General features: G+C 37.3%; 1 long non-coding RNA gene across 1 annotated transcript in view; it reads right to left on the bottom strand.

Annotated features, from left to right (window-relative positions):
- Positions 1-1,717: 1,717 nt before the first annotated feature.
- Positions 1,718-14,354, bottom strand: part of LOC116269436 — a 39,041-nt gene continuing 26,404 nt past the window's right edge. The window contains exon 4 of the long non-coding RNA XR_004176952.1: positions 1,718-1,929. This is a non-coding gene — a long non-coding RNA (uncharacterized LOC116269436). The remainder of the gene's footprint in view (positions 1,930-14,354) is intronic.

Below are 14,354 nucleotides of genomic sequence, written 5' to 3' on the forward strand. Positions count from 1 at the left end.
TAAGTATACAATGTTGCTGCAATTTTTTTCTTTCAAGATGTTGATGCTTTGAAAGAGTCTAGGCCAGTTTTTTTGTTTTTGTTTGTTTGTTTGTTTGTGGAAATGGCAGGTTTCTAAGAGCAGATTTGGCCTGTTCCAAGTCTGGGACAATTTCAATATCAAAATAATTATAGTAAAGGATTAAGACCCATGAAATAAAATAGGAATCCCAGAGCCCACGTTGATGTAGATGGTAAATAAATAAGAACGCAGGTTTTAAACTCTAATACTTCACAATGAAGAAAATGGTAAAAATTTTAAATCATGTGTGAGAGAGACTATTTTCTGAGTTCTATCTGATGTGATATCTCTTCTTCTTTGCTTGTGTTAAGTTATTCTGATTGCTTTAGTGGCTCACGCTCTCCCTGGTCCACTACAATCAGCAGTGAAAATAATTTTTTTTTTTTAATGAAAGGACTATATGAATTAGAGTTTCTATCTGTTTCTCAAAACTCAGATATTAAACACATATTCTAGAACCACTAAGTTTATTTCAGGGTCCTAATCCTCCAGTAGGATTCCGAAATGTCTGTCACTAAGTGTATATTTGAGAATGATTTCTTGCTCCATGTTAATAAGCTTTCTGCTAACTGCCGTCTTTAATACACCTATTGCTATTTCTGAAAGCAGCCTGACCTCTGTTGCATGCTATAAAAGTGAGAAAAAAAGTTTTTAAAGAGTAGGGAAAAGTGACTGATATATTGATTCAAAGGGTAAACAATTCCTTCCTGGGAAGAATATGAATGGTATTCGATTTTCTCTACAAGGGGAAAAAGTATTCCTCCTGCTATACTGTTTATCTGTTATATACACACTCTCATGTGAGCTACATAATTTTTTACTGAGTAACATGTGATCTTCTCCTAGAACTCAAAATTAATCACCAATTGTGTTAGATTCTTATTGCTGCTGAAAAATAAATTACCAAAAATTCCATATTTTAAAACAGCACAAATTTATTTTCTTATTGCTTTGGAGCTCAAAAGTGGGAAATGAATATTATAGGGCTAAAATCAAGGTGCTGGAAAGGCTGCTTTCCTTGTAGAGTAGAGGCTCTAGGAGAGAAATAATTTCTTTCCTTTTCCATCTTCTAGAATCTGCCCACATTCCTTGGTTCATAGCTCACTTCCAGCAATCGTACCACTCCAACTGACCTCTTCTTTTGTAGTCACATCTTTGACCCCTCTGCCTCCTTCGTTCCTTTATAAGGACCCTTGTTATCACATTGGGTCTACCCAGTTAATTCAGGAATACTTTCCCATTTCAAGGTCCATAACATAATCACATCTGCAAACCCCTTTTGCCATATAAGGTAACATATTCATCAGTTCCAGGGAGTCAAGATTTGAGAGCTATTATTCTCCCTAAAGTACCAATCAAACCCAAATTGAAAGATTCTCCTGGCAGTGGACTACAATAAAATACAAAAATGTGAATGGACGGATGTTATGCACATCATTATATGACAGATTCTCCCAAGTTATAATTTATTTTTTATTCAGTGCTTTCACTTTAGTAAAGGCTGAATTTTGTGATGATGATGATGAAGTAAAAGCAGAAACAGCAGAAAAAATTAAGTATGTGATCTACAAATAAACAGTCATAAGTAAACCTTTTATTTTTATCCTGGAATGATTTTGAAGTTAACCTGTACATGATAGTCTTTTCTGTTACATTACACAAGTCACTATATTAGCATGTCAATAAAGGATCTGAAATGGATTTACTAATACCATAACCTATTTGATCCAATTAAAATATATTTCTTCTAAATTTTTAAAATTCAAACTATGTAAATTTCAGCCACTCTCTGACCTTTAGCAAAATGTTTTATACTCACAGCATCTTTCTCAGCTGGTAAGAAGCTGATATATTTCACCATTGGAAAAACTGAAACACATTTAAAGAGAAAAATAGCTTATTTTGGTTGCTGACAGAGTCAGAAATACACCAGTGTGACATTTTATTGAATTCACTGAAGTACATGTTACCTACAACATGCAGATGGTAGGTTCAAAATATTCTCCTCTAAAGTGACAGGAATAGGGTTAAGAAATGCAAAAGTAAACTCTCAAAATATATCACAGTATTGAGGCACGCTGACCCAGAAGACACATTTTCCTCTGGTTCTTGTCTAAGATCAGATGATCTGGAGTTCACTGGCTATGTTTTTTTCACTCTCTTATATATGAAGTTAATAATTTTAGTACTATATCATTTTTCTTTCCCTTAACGAAAGTCATTCTTTTCCAACATAAATAAGACAGGATAGGAATGGAGTTCAGAATCTGAGATGTCACTAACATCCTGACCACAAGGCCACCTGCCTCAATGCTTTGTGCTCAACTGCCAAATATACTATTGATGTTGGAAGATAATTCAGAGTAGTACACAGACCAATGTAGGAGATATTGGTTATTTTCTCTTCATGTTAAGATCAAGAAACAATTTTATTTGACTTGCATGCTGTGGAAGATTTTAGGTTTACCAAGTGCCTTTTTAAACTTCAACTATTCTTCTGTGTTTTACCTTTCTTTCTTGGCTGTCTGTACTTAGACATTAAAAACCTGAAACTTTACTACTTTCTAATTACTTAATTAGATGAGTAAGTCAGACTTACCACTCTGTGGTATTTCTCATATGATTTACATTAAATACAAAACCAAACTTAAATTTGTGTGTTTCTTTTTCTTATGTTAGTTATTCTTAGTTTATAGCAATAGTTATATATCAATAATTTTTAAACTGCTTTATTAAGGTATGATTGAAATACAAAATGATGTAGGTATTTAGTGTATACAACTTGATGTGTTTGGCAATAAATATACATTTGTTAAGCCATCATCACATTCAATGCTATAAAAGTATCCACCACTTCTAAAAGGTTCTCTCCAACTCCTTTGGTTTTGCTTTTCTGTTTTGTTTTTACTTTGGCAGTGAAAATCCTTAACATAAAATTTACCCCCATAGGAAATTATCAAGTAAGCCATACAGAATTTTCAATTATAAGTCCTCTGTCATACAATAAATCACTAGATTTATCCTGCATACCTAATTTACAATTTATTTACTAAGTTTATTGCTCCAAATAACAAAGTCTCGTATTTTTAGGAATTCACTCAATTCAATTTAAAGACTATTGGTTTGAATGCTAGCATGCACAAGACATTACTCCTTTAACTTAGATGTTACCATTAGTGTAACTTAACTGAATCCTTCCTATCTGTTCTTAAATATGCAGAATATAGGTGAAAAATTAAATATAATCTTTGACTTAAAATACCTGTAGCCATTGTGAATTAATAATATATTCACATGTGAAACTCAAAGTCTTTGTAAGGGTTTTGGACATCTAAAATCTATAAAATTGGGGCCATTCCATGTATTTCTAATTGTATTTCAAGAAACAGGGAGGATCCTGGCTGGTACCTGAGTTTTTATAATAATTATTAATATTTAGCATTTGCTTTGAGCTGATCTCTATATACTCATATGTTTGCAAATAGCTAATTTATTTCTGGAATGAAAATTTGTATTCTGATGGCTTTGTCTAGTTTTTGGCCACCTGCATTCTTCTATGTCCATTCTTCTTCACAAATCGGAAAAGACTAAAGTCAAGTGTGATTCTAAAATCCAAATAGTTAGAATGAAAATGAGTATGTTTGATGTAAACTAGTTCAACCATTATGGAAAACAGTATGGCGATTCCTCAAGGATCTAGAACTAGATGAACCATATGACCCAGCCATCCCATTACTGGGTATATACCCAAAGGATTATAAATCATGCTGCTATAAAGACACATGCACACGTATGTTTATTGCAGCACTATTCACAATAGCAAAGACTTGGAATCAACCCAAATGTCCATCAGTGACAGATTGGATTAAGAAAATGTGGCACATATACACCATGGAATACTATGCAGCCATAAAAAAGGATGAGTTTGCGTCCTTTGTAGGGACATGGATGCAGCTGGAAACCATCATTCTTAGCAAACTATCACAAGAACAGAAAACCAAACACCGCATGTTCTCACTCATAGGTGGGAACTGAACAACGAGATCACTTGGACTCAGGAAGGGGAACATCACACACCGGGGCCTATCATGGGGAGGGGGGAGGGGGGAGGGATTGCATTGGGAGTTATACCTGATGTAAATGACGAGTTGATGGGTGCAGCAGACTAACATGGCACAAGTATACATATGTAACAAACCTGCATGTTATGCACATGTACCCTACAACTTAAAGTATAATAATAATAAATAAATTAAAAAAAAAAAAAAAAAAAGAAGGGCTGGAACAGATATTGAAAGTGTCATAGTGGTTGTTTGGCACACTACATTTTAAATGGGAAAGAAGTTCACAATCATGCCTCCTTTAACAACAGGGATGCATTGTGAGAAATATGCTAATAGATGGTATCATTGTTGTGCCTTCATCATAGAGTTTATTTTCACAAATCTAGATGGTGTAGACCAGGGGTCCCCAATCCCCAGGCTGCTGATGTCCCTGGCTTGTTATGAATTTGGCTGCACAGCAGGAGGCGAGCCGCTTGCAAGAGAGCATTTCCACCTGAGATCTGCCTCCTGTCAGATCAGTGGAAGCATTAGATTCTCATAGGAGTTGGAACTCCATTGTGAACTGGGCATGCGATGGGTTTAGGTTGCACGCTCCTTATGAGAATCCGAATAAGGCCTGATGATCTGAGGTGAAGCAGTTTCATCCCAAAACCATCCCCCACATCTCCCATCCATGGAAAAATTGTCTTCCGGAAAACTGTTCCCTGGTGCCTAAAAGGTTGAGGACTGCTGATATAGGTTACTACACTCTCAGGCTTTATGGTATGCCTTCAAGGCTAATAATGTGTATAGTGCATTTCTATATTGAATACTGTAGGCAATTATAACATAACAACAGTTGTGCATCTAAACACATCTACCAATAGAAAAGGTAGGGTAAAAATATGGTATTATAATCTTATGGAACCACTATCATATATTCAGTGTATCATTGACTGAAATGTGATTATGCACGGCATGACTGTAGTTCTCAAGAAACACACCAGAAAGACACTTTTCTCTCACAGTTTTGAAGTTTCACAACCATCTCTTGTGAATACACTTATGTTTAGGAATGCTGAAATAGTCATTTATCTCAATTCTAAAATTCCAACATATATCCAACTTGATGAGCAATCAAATAAATATATCAGTCAAACAAACCATGGTCATAAAACTTTTAATTCCTTCGCCTAAAATAATTATCTTACCCAACCTAGAGAGCTTCCTCTTTAAAAGACTCTCTGTATATGTGTTTGCATGTATGTGTGTTTATGTAAAATAAATTATAAGTTACGCTATTCCCTTCTGTGACAAATACAAGTGTCCGATCTCCCAGATTCAACACTTAAGATTTCCTTCTACTGAATTAATCAAAACAAGATCTCATGAGTTTTCAAATCGTTTGCACCTGTGCTTTGTTACATGCGATTTTATGTTTATTTGGGGAACAAGAAGACCGAATCAGAGGGAACTGAGAAGCCCATAAAACTGGCCAATTCAGACAAGACAGAGAAGCAGTATAGAGGGAAACTTATTTAAGAATAATCTATAGTTTACATATTTGTATCATTAGAACTAGAAGAGAGTATTAGTAAATTTATCTTATTATTCAGTATTGTGTCACATGGATTGCCACTGTCCCCTCAGATGAAATGTATTAAGAAAGATGAGGCCGGGCACTGTAGCTCATGCTTGTAATCCCAGCACTTTGCGAGGTTAAGGTGGGCGGAGCATGAGGTCAGGAGATAGAGACCATCCTGGCTAATAGGGTGAAACCCTGTCTCTACTAAAAATATAAAAAATTAGCCGGGCATAGTGGCATGCACATGTAGTCCCAGCTAATCAGGAGGCTGAGGCAGAAGAATTGTTTGAACCTGGGAGACGGAGGTTTCAGTCAGCCGAGATCGCGCCACCGCACTCCAGCCTGGGCCACAGAGCGAGACTCCGTCTCAAAAAAAAAAAAAAAAAAAAAAAAAAAAGATGAATGTCCTGTTCTTATTTTCTAGAAAACATTTTTTCTGAGAGTCTCTGTAATGTATCAGTCTAGTCTGAATCATAACCAGTAAGTCAAATACAGTAAAGAAAAGATAGCCAGGTGAGACTTTTGTATACCAAGCACTTTGCACACAAGCCTAGAACACAGTAAGTGCTTTATGTCTGTTCAAAGTGTGAATGACAAGGACTGAAAGAGGCAACTTCTGGAGAAATCCAATGCTACAAATACTATTAAAGATAGATATCTGATATATCAAATATTGCTTATAAACAAAAAAAGTAGTAAAGAATAGAAATATAATTACTAATGATAGTTGTTTATTAAATACTCCTATTGAGAGGTGACAACATGCTAGCAGCCCTAGGTCTCAGCACCTCCTCAGCCTCGGTGTCCACTCTGGCAGTGCTTGAGGAGCCCTTCAGCCCGCCATTGCACTCTGGGAGCCCCTTTCTGGGCTGGCCGGCCAGAGACACCTGCCTCTGCTTGCAGGGAGGTGTAGGGGGAGAGGCACGAGGGGGCGGGGCTGCATGGGGCTCTCACATGCCAGCGCGAGCTCCCGGTGGGCGCAGGCTCGGTGGCCCGCACTCAGAGCAGCTGGCCAGCACCGCCGGCCCTAGCCAGTGAGGGGCTTAGCACCCGGCCAGCAGCTACAGAGGGTGTGCCAGGTACCCCACCAGTGCTGGCCTGCCCGCGCGCTCGAATTCTCGCCAGGCCTTAGCCACTTCCCTGCCCAGCAGGGCTCCAGACCTGCAGCCCGCAGTGCCGAGCCTCCCCGCCCTCGCCCGCCCCCCATGGGCTCCTGCACAGCCCCAGCCTCCCCAACTGGCGCCGTCCCTTGCTCCATGGGGCACCCGGTCCCATCAACTGCCCAAGGGCTGAGGAGTGCCGGTGCATGACACTGGACTGATGGGCAGCTTCGCCTGAGGCCCTGGCGCATGATCCACTAGGGGAAGTCAGCTGGGCTCCTGAGTTGGGTGGGGACTTGGATAACTTTTATGTGTAGCTGGAGGATTGTATATGCACCAATCAGCACTCTGTGTCTAGCTTGGGGTTTGTGGCTGCACCAATCAGCTATTTTGGTGGGAACTTGGAGAACTTTTATGTCTAGCTGGAGAATTGTAAATAAACCAGTCAGCACTTTGTGTCTAGCTCAAGGTTTGTAAATGCACCAATCAGTGCTCCCTGTCTAGCTAATCTAGTGGGGACTTGGAGAACTTTTGTGTCTAGCTACAGGATTTTAGATGCACCAATCAGCACTCTGTGTCTAGCTCAAGGTTTGTAAATGCACCAATCAGCTCTCTGTAAAACGGACCAATCAGTTCTCTGTAAAATGGACCAATCATCAGGATGTGAGTGGGCCGGATAAGGGAATAAAAGCAGGCTGCCCAGCCAGGAGCAGGAGCCTTCCGGGGTCCCTTTCCTCCCTGTGGGAGGTTTGTTGTTTCACTCTTCTCAATAAATCTTGCTGTTGCTTACTCTTTGGGTTCACGCTGCCTTTATGAGCTGTAACTCACCATGAAGATCTGCAGCTTCACTCTTGAAGTCAGCAAGACCATGAACCCACCAGAAGGAAAGAACAATTCCAGGTGTGCCTCCTTTATGAGCTGTAACACTCACCCTGAAGGTCTGTAGCTTCACTCCTGAAGCCAGCAAGACCACAAGACCACGAGACCACGAACCCACCGGGAGGGATGAACAACTCCAGCCAGAGGGAACTAACAACTCCAGACGTGCCACCTTTAAGAGCTGTAACACTCACTGCGAAGTTTTGCAGCTTCACTCCTGAAGCCAGAAAGACCATGAACCCACCAGAAGGAAGGAAGTCCAGACACGTCTGAACATCTGAAGGAACAAACTCTGGACACACCATCTTTAAGAACTGTAACACTCACCATGAGGGTCCACAGCTTCATCATTGAAGTCAGCGAGACCAAGAACCCACCAATTCCGGACACACAATACAGCAACGGTGTGTTACATAATGATTTCATTAATTCCTCCCTACTACCCCATGAGCATATTCTTTCATCTCCATTTAAGAGATGAGAAAACTGAACCATAATACAGTTACAAATTTGCCGAATCTCACACAGTTTCCCAGGACACATGTTGTAATCACTGTGGTATGGCAAACCAGAATAGCAGCAAATGCAAATTACAAGGCGGACTGCAATTCACGAAGACCTTGCCATTATCATAGTGAGTTATAGTTTATGTAGATAACTGAGAAAATTGCCTGATATGTACTATTGAAGTTACATAAACTTGACCAACCTTCTTCCAGATTAAACTATAATCCTGGGATAATAAAATAGGAAAACAAGAAATAAATATTTAATATAGGTTTTTCTCTGCATTGGTTGAAACAGAAATAACTTCCTTTCTCAAACAACCTGTGAAATTTACACTAATATTATCTTCACTTTGTAAAACCTGAAGTCCAGGGAGTTTTAGGTTATAACACTTCCTTTCTAACATGTTCAAAGTATCCAAATAGAATAATAGTAATACAGAGCACCATCATTTTAATAAGGATTAGTGTACCTTCCATGACATAATTTAATATATGTGACAGACCGATACATATATTAATACATGTATGTACTTTCTATTATAGAGCTGGTTGGTGGTGTATGTAAGTGACTTTTTTTTTTTTTTTTAACTTATTGAGTACATGTGCAGGATGTTCAGGTTTGTTGCATAGGTAAACCTGTTCCATGGTGGTTTGCTGCACCTATCGACCCATCACCTAGGTATTAAGCCTGGCATGCAATAGCTATTATTCTTGATGCTCTCTCCCATCCCACCCTCCCCCAACAGGACCCAGTGTATGTTTTTCCCCTTTCTGTGTCCAGTTGTTCTCATTGTTCAGCTCCCACTTATACATGAGAACATGTGGTGCTTGGTTTTCTAATCCTGCATGAGGATGCTGAGGATAATGGCTTCCAGCTTAATCCATGTCCTGGCAAAGGACATGAATTCATTTCTTTTTATAGCTGCATAGTATTCCATGGTGTACATGTGCCATATTTTTTAATCCAGTCTATTATTAATGGGCATTTGGGTTGATTCCATGTCTTTGCCATTGTGAATAGTGCTGCAATGAACATACGTGCGCATATATCTTTATAACAGAATGATTTATATTCCTTTGGGTATATACCCAATAATGGGATTGCTGGGTCAAATGATATTTCTGGTAATAAATCTTTAAGGAACCCCCACACTGTCCTCCACAATGGTCGAACTAATTTACTTATATTCCCACCAACAGTGTAAAAGTGTTTCTATTTCTCCGCAACCTCGCCAGCATCTGTTGTTTTTTAACTTCTTAATAGTAGTCATTAGCCGGGCGCGGTGGCTCAAGCCTGTAATCCCAGCACTTTGGGAGGCCGAGACCACGAGGTCAGGAAATCGAGACCATCCTGGCTAACACAGTGAAACCCCGTCTCTACTAAAAACACAAAAACTTAGCCGGGCGAGGTGGCGGGAGCCTGTAGTCCCAGCTACTCGGGAGGCTGAGGCAGGAGAATGGCATAAACCTGGGAGGCGGAGCTTGCAGTGAGCTGAGATCTGGCCACTGCACTACAGCCTGGGTGACAAAGCGAGACTCCGTCTCACAAAAAAAAAAAAAAAAAAAAAAAAATAGTAGTCATTTTGACTGATGTGAGATGGTATCTCATTGTGGCTTTCATTTGCATTTCTCTAATGATTAGTGATATTGAGCTTTTTTATGTTTGTTGGCTATATGTATGCCTTCTTTTGAGTAGTGTCTGTTTATGGCCTTTGTCCACTTTTTAATGTGGTTGAGTTTTTTTGTAAATTTGCTTAAGTTCATTACACATTCTGGAATTAACTTTACTATTTATTACTGTCTCCATTTCAGAACTTGTTATTGGTCTATTCAGGGATTCAGCTTCTTCCTGGTTCAATTTTGGGAGGGTGTGTATGTCCAGGAATTTATCCATTTTTTTCTAGATTTTCTAGTTTATTTGCATAAAGATGTTTATAATATTCTCTGATGGTCATTTGTATTTTTGCAGGGTCAGTGATAGTATCCTCGTTATCATTTCTGAAAGTGTTTATTTGAATCTTCTTTATTAGTCTAACTAGTGGTCTATGTAAGTGACAGTTTAAAAAACTTTTGTTTTTATTGTTATTTATTTTTAAGCAAGCCTTTTATGCTTTTTCATGAATTTTAATTAAGCTGTCTTTGGTCATTTCACCTTGGATGTGGTGTTTTAAGACATCACACTCATCATTTGGCTTTTTTTAGGAGCACTACAGTCCCAAATTTTCAAATGCATATGTTTTTCCCAAAGTTTTTCTTTTCTTTTCTTTTTTTTTGACAAATAGCAAACATGTTTCCTTTAGATACAGAACAGAAGACCCACCTGAAATTCCGCACACAAACACACAAAATTTCTAGTTAAATAACAATTAGTTAAAAACAATTAAATATCCACTAAATAACCATTATGAATATATGTATGTGAGTTTATGATAATGGTAAAACCATAAGTCAATAATATTTTACAAGGAATGTAACAGTACTTGTCCATTCATACATGAAAATACCACAGCATCACATTTCTAGCTATGAGTGTACCATTTCCTATGCCTTCCTCCCATTTTGTAGCTCAATACAGCTCTCATGTAAGGCTCTCTCTCTCCATGCGATGCTATTTTAAATGTTTCTAACAAAGGTCATGCTCAAACAGAATTTAAATCTCAAATTAAGTGCTTGTTTAAACACCTCTTTATTTAACTTTTCAGAAATGGTAAAGGCCTTGCTCTTGTTTAGAGCATTTTAATTTCATGTTAATTATCTTGAAAAGCTTTCATTTCAAGCAAAGTTTCATTTGCTTTATAATTTTTTTTTCTATTGCCCTTTGATTGATAACATGAGTATTTATTTTACCCAGTGCATTGTTAACTCCAAAGCTGTTTTCATTGTCCGCTGTTCTGGATTCATTTGCAATCTTCCCAGGGATTGAAAATGTTTCTATTGTATTATGTGCAGATTCAATCTAAATTTGTTTAAAGTCACCTCTGTTTGCCTCTCAATACTCTAACCCGCCCCTGCCACCGCTCCACCGACTTTCTCCTCATTCCCTCTTTGCACACTTATTCTGGTAACAAGATTTGCCAAATGTTTTTGTTTAAGGAAGGAAGAGAAAATGTTCTTTTGAGTGATTTTGAGCGAGGGTCTGAGAATGACTTGTCTTGAGTCTTACATTTTTAGTAAGATAACAACAAAGGATAGTGAAAAATAAAAAAAAGTAGCAGCAACTATCTTGTACCTTAAACACAAATACTTTATCAAAGTCAATAGAGAATTACATTTTCATGCACATCTATGTATTATAAAACATAGGTATTTTAAATCTTTTAGATGCTTTTAGCTTTATTTCATATTTTCCTTTTTTAAAAAATTTGTTTTGACTTCTTAAAATAATTCTACATACTTTTAAAATATACCTCTATTTTTTCTCATGTTTTAAACATGTCCTGATTTATGAAGAAGTGTGCATGTGTGTGTGTGTGTGTGTGTGTGTGTGACAAATGACCTGAATTTGCCAATGGCTTTTTTTTTCACTTACTTATGAGATAGGCAAATATTTAATTGATTTCCTCTCTTATTACATTCACGCTTCCATGTATCAGTCATCTTCCAGCATCTGTCTTAGTTGCCCACTCTGAACCTACTTCTTTTAAAATAACAGCAGCGACAGCAACTACCACTTATTTACATCTTGCTTTAGGCTAACCACTGTTCTAAGTGCCTAAGTACCACCATATAAAATCCATACTGTTATTGTTTTTATTTTTACAGGTGGTACAATGAGGTAAATAGATTTAGTATCTTGAGTAAAGTCGTACACCCCATAGTTAGAAAAATTGGTACTGAAATCAACAAAGCCTGCTTTCAGAGTTCATGTGTTATAACTTGTATAAACATCTGCAACTTTATCATTCATTTCAGCTACTGATCCAGCAGTTATCAATTTAGTTTATGCTCTTTATTTTCGTTAAGATTGTTCTTCTGTCCAATCTAAAGTCTATTCTCTCAGAAATTATTTTCCTCAGTCAACTAACAAAATTTATGAAGTACAAACTTTAATATCATGATTTTTTCTGAATTATTTTCTTCTTGAAATTAATATATGGCTTTTTCCTGTCACATGAGAAGTTTATCTCATTTTAAATTGGTATGAGAGCTTTTTTAATATGATACTGTTCTTAGATGCAACTTGTATAACACAAATACATCGTGTTTAATGCTTTGTGTGTTTGTAGTTTTCCTGACATTTGTCTTTTTCATTAAGTAGATAATTGGAAAAATACTTGTATAATAACACCAAAAAATTCATAATCTTCCTGACATGAAATTTATTAAGATATTAAGTGCCCAAGGATACATAGACCATGGATCTAATTCATGTCACTTTTATATATTAGCTTCGATTTTTTTTTTTTCTTCCTGAGGCACAGGCGAAGAAGAGATTTAAAATATTGTTCTTTCTGTTAAGTCTCAATAATATATGCCTTTAAATAATCTCTCAGGAAGCCATTTCTTGTATAGTTTGTGCCTAGTGGCACTGCAATAACTTTACAAGTGTTAAGTAGCGAAAATGGTCCTTTTCTCCATTGCCACCAAACACTCACTTTTTTACTACGCCATTTTCACATCAGTGTTCTTACTAAGGCTAACAGTAGAGAAAATTTTGTCCGCAGTTTTTGCATTATATTTTAAGTTTTTAAATTCTTGTTGCTTTCTTTTCTGTTAATGCCATTGAGTCACCTCAGTAAGATTCCAAGGAAACTTGTAGGGAGTAACAATTAACTATTGTCTAAGCTGTCATGTTGTCTTATGAACACTACTAAGACTGAGAGGAATCAAGTGGATACAGACTATCTGCAGATGAACGTAAACTTAAAGCATCTTCATCACCTGTAGTTGCAGCTACAGTGCTGTGGAGAGGGATATTCCTTGGATGAATAGAAGAAAATCCATGAAATATCTCTATTAAAAATTGTGAAAGCGAGGTCAGACAAGTAAACATATAAGAAATCATCTGAACCTCATTCATCGATCACTTAATACAGGCTTTTAAGAAAGTTTCAGGACTTTCAATACCCATTTTCCAGATCAAAGTACAGATTATCTACCTTATAGGATGGTGAGTATCCTTTGCCTTCATTCTTTGGTCTCTAGTAGGTACCCAATAAATGTTTATAAAATGAATAGATGTAAAGAACTTGCATAAATACTGAGAAAGCCTCATCCAGATTCCCTGTATCATTATTCAAAGAAAACATGTATGGTAATATCAAAGGAGAGGGAGCTGTATTCATGAACAGTTTTGGGAAATTTTGGTCTTTTTTTTTTTTTCCTCTCAGTGAGTGAAGTTGTATCCATAAAGCCATTTTTGCCTTTTTGGAAGATAGTGAAGCTATTTATAAAAGGTCATATTATCTTTACCTGTATATTCTCTATTTTTTTTGCCACTTCTTTTTACTTTTGTTTTCCTTTCTTTCAACTAAGAATTCATGTAAGTCAGTAGAAAACTTATCTTTTTTTTTTTTTTTTTTTAAATTTATTTATTATTATTATACTGTAAGTTGTAGGGTACATGTGCATAACGTGCAGGTTTGTTACATATGTATACTTGTGCCTTGTTGGTGTGCTGCACCCATCAACTCGTCATTTACATCAGGTATAACTCCCAATGCAAGTAATCCCTCCCTCCCTCCTCTACGATAGGCCCCGTGTGATGTTCCCTTCCCAGTCTCACATTCATTGTTCAGTTCCCACTCTATGAGTGAGAACATGCTGTGTTTGGTTTTCTGCCTGTGATAGTTTGCTAAGAATGATGGACTCCAGCTGCATCCATGTCCCTACAAAGGACACAACTCATCCTTTTATGGCTGCATAGTATTCCATGGTGTATATGTGCCATTTTCTTAATCCTACTGTCGATGGACATTTAGTTGATTCCAAGTCTTTGTTATTAGAATAGTGCTGCACAAACATACGCGGTGTATGTGTCTTTATAGCAGCATAATTTATAATCCTTTGGGTATATCCCCTTGGTAATGGGATGGCTGGGTCATATGGTACATCTGGGCTTCATCCCTGGGATGCAAGGCTGGTCTACCATTCGCAAATCAATAAAACATAATCCAGCATATAAACAGAACCAAAGACAAGAACCACATGATTATTTCAATAGATGCAGAAAAGGCTT

The sequence above is a fragment of the Papio anubis genome, chromosome 11 (assembly GCF_008728515.1).
Source record: "Papio anubis isolate 15944 chromosome 11, Panubis1.0, whole genome shotgun sequence".
NCBI lineage: Eukaryota > Metazoa > Chordata > Mammalia > Primates > Cercopithecidae > Papio > Papio anubis.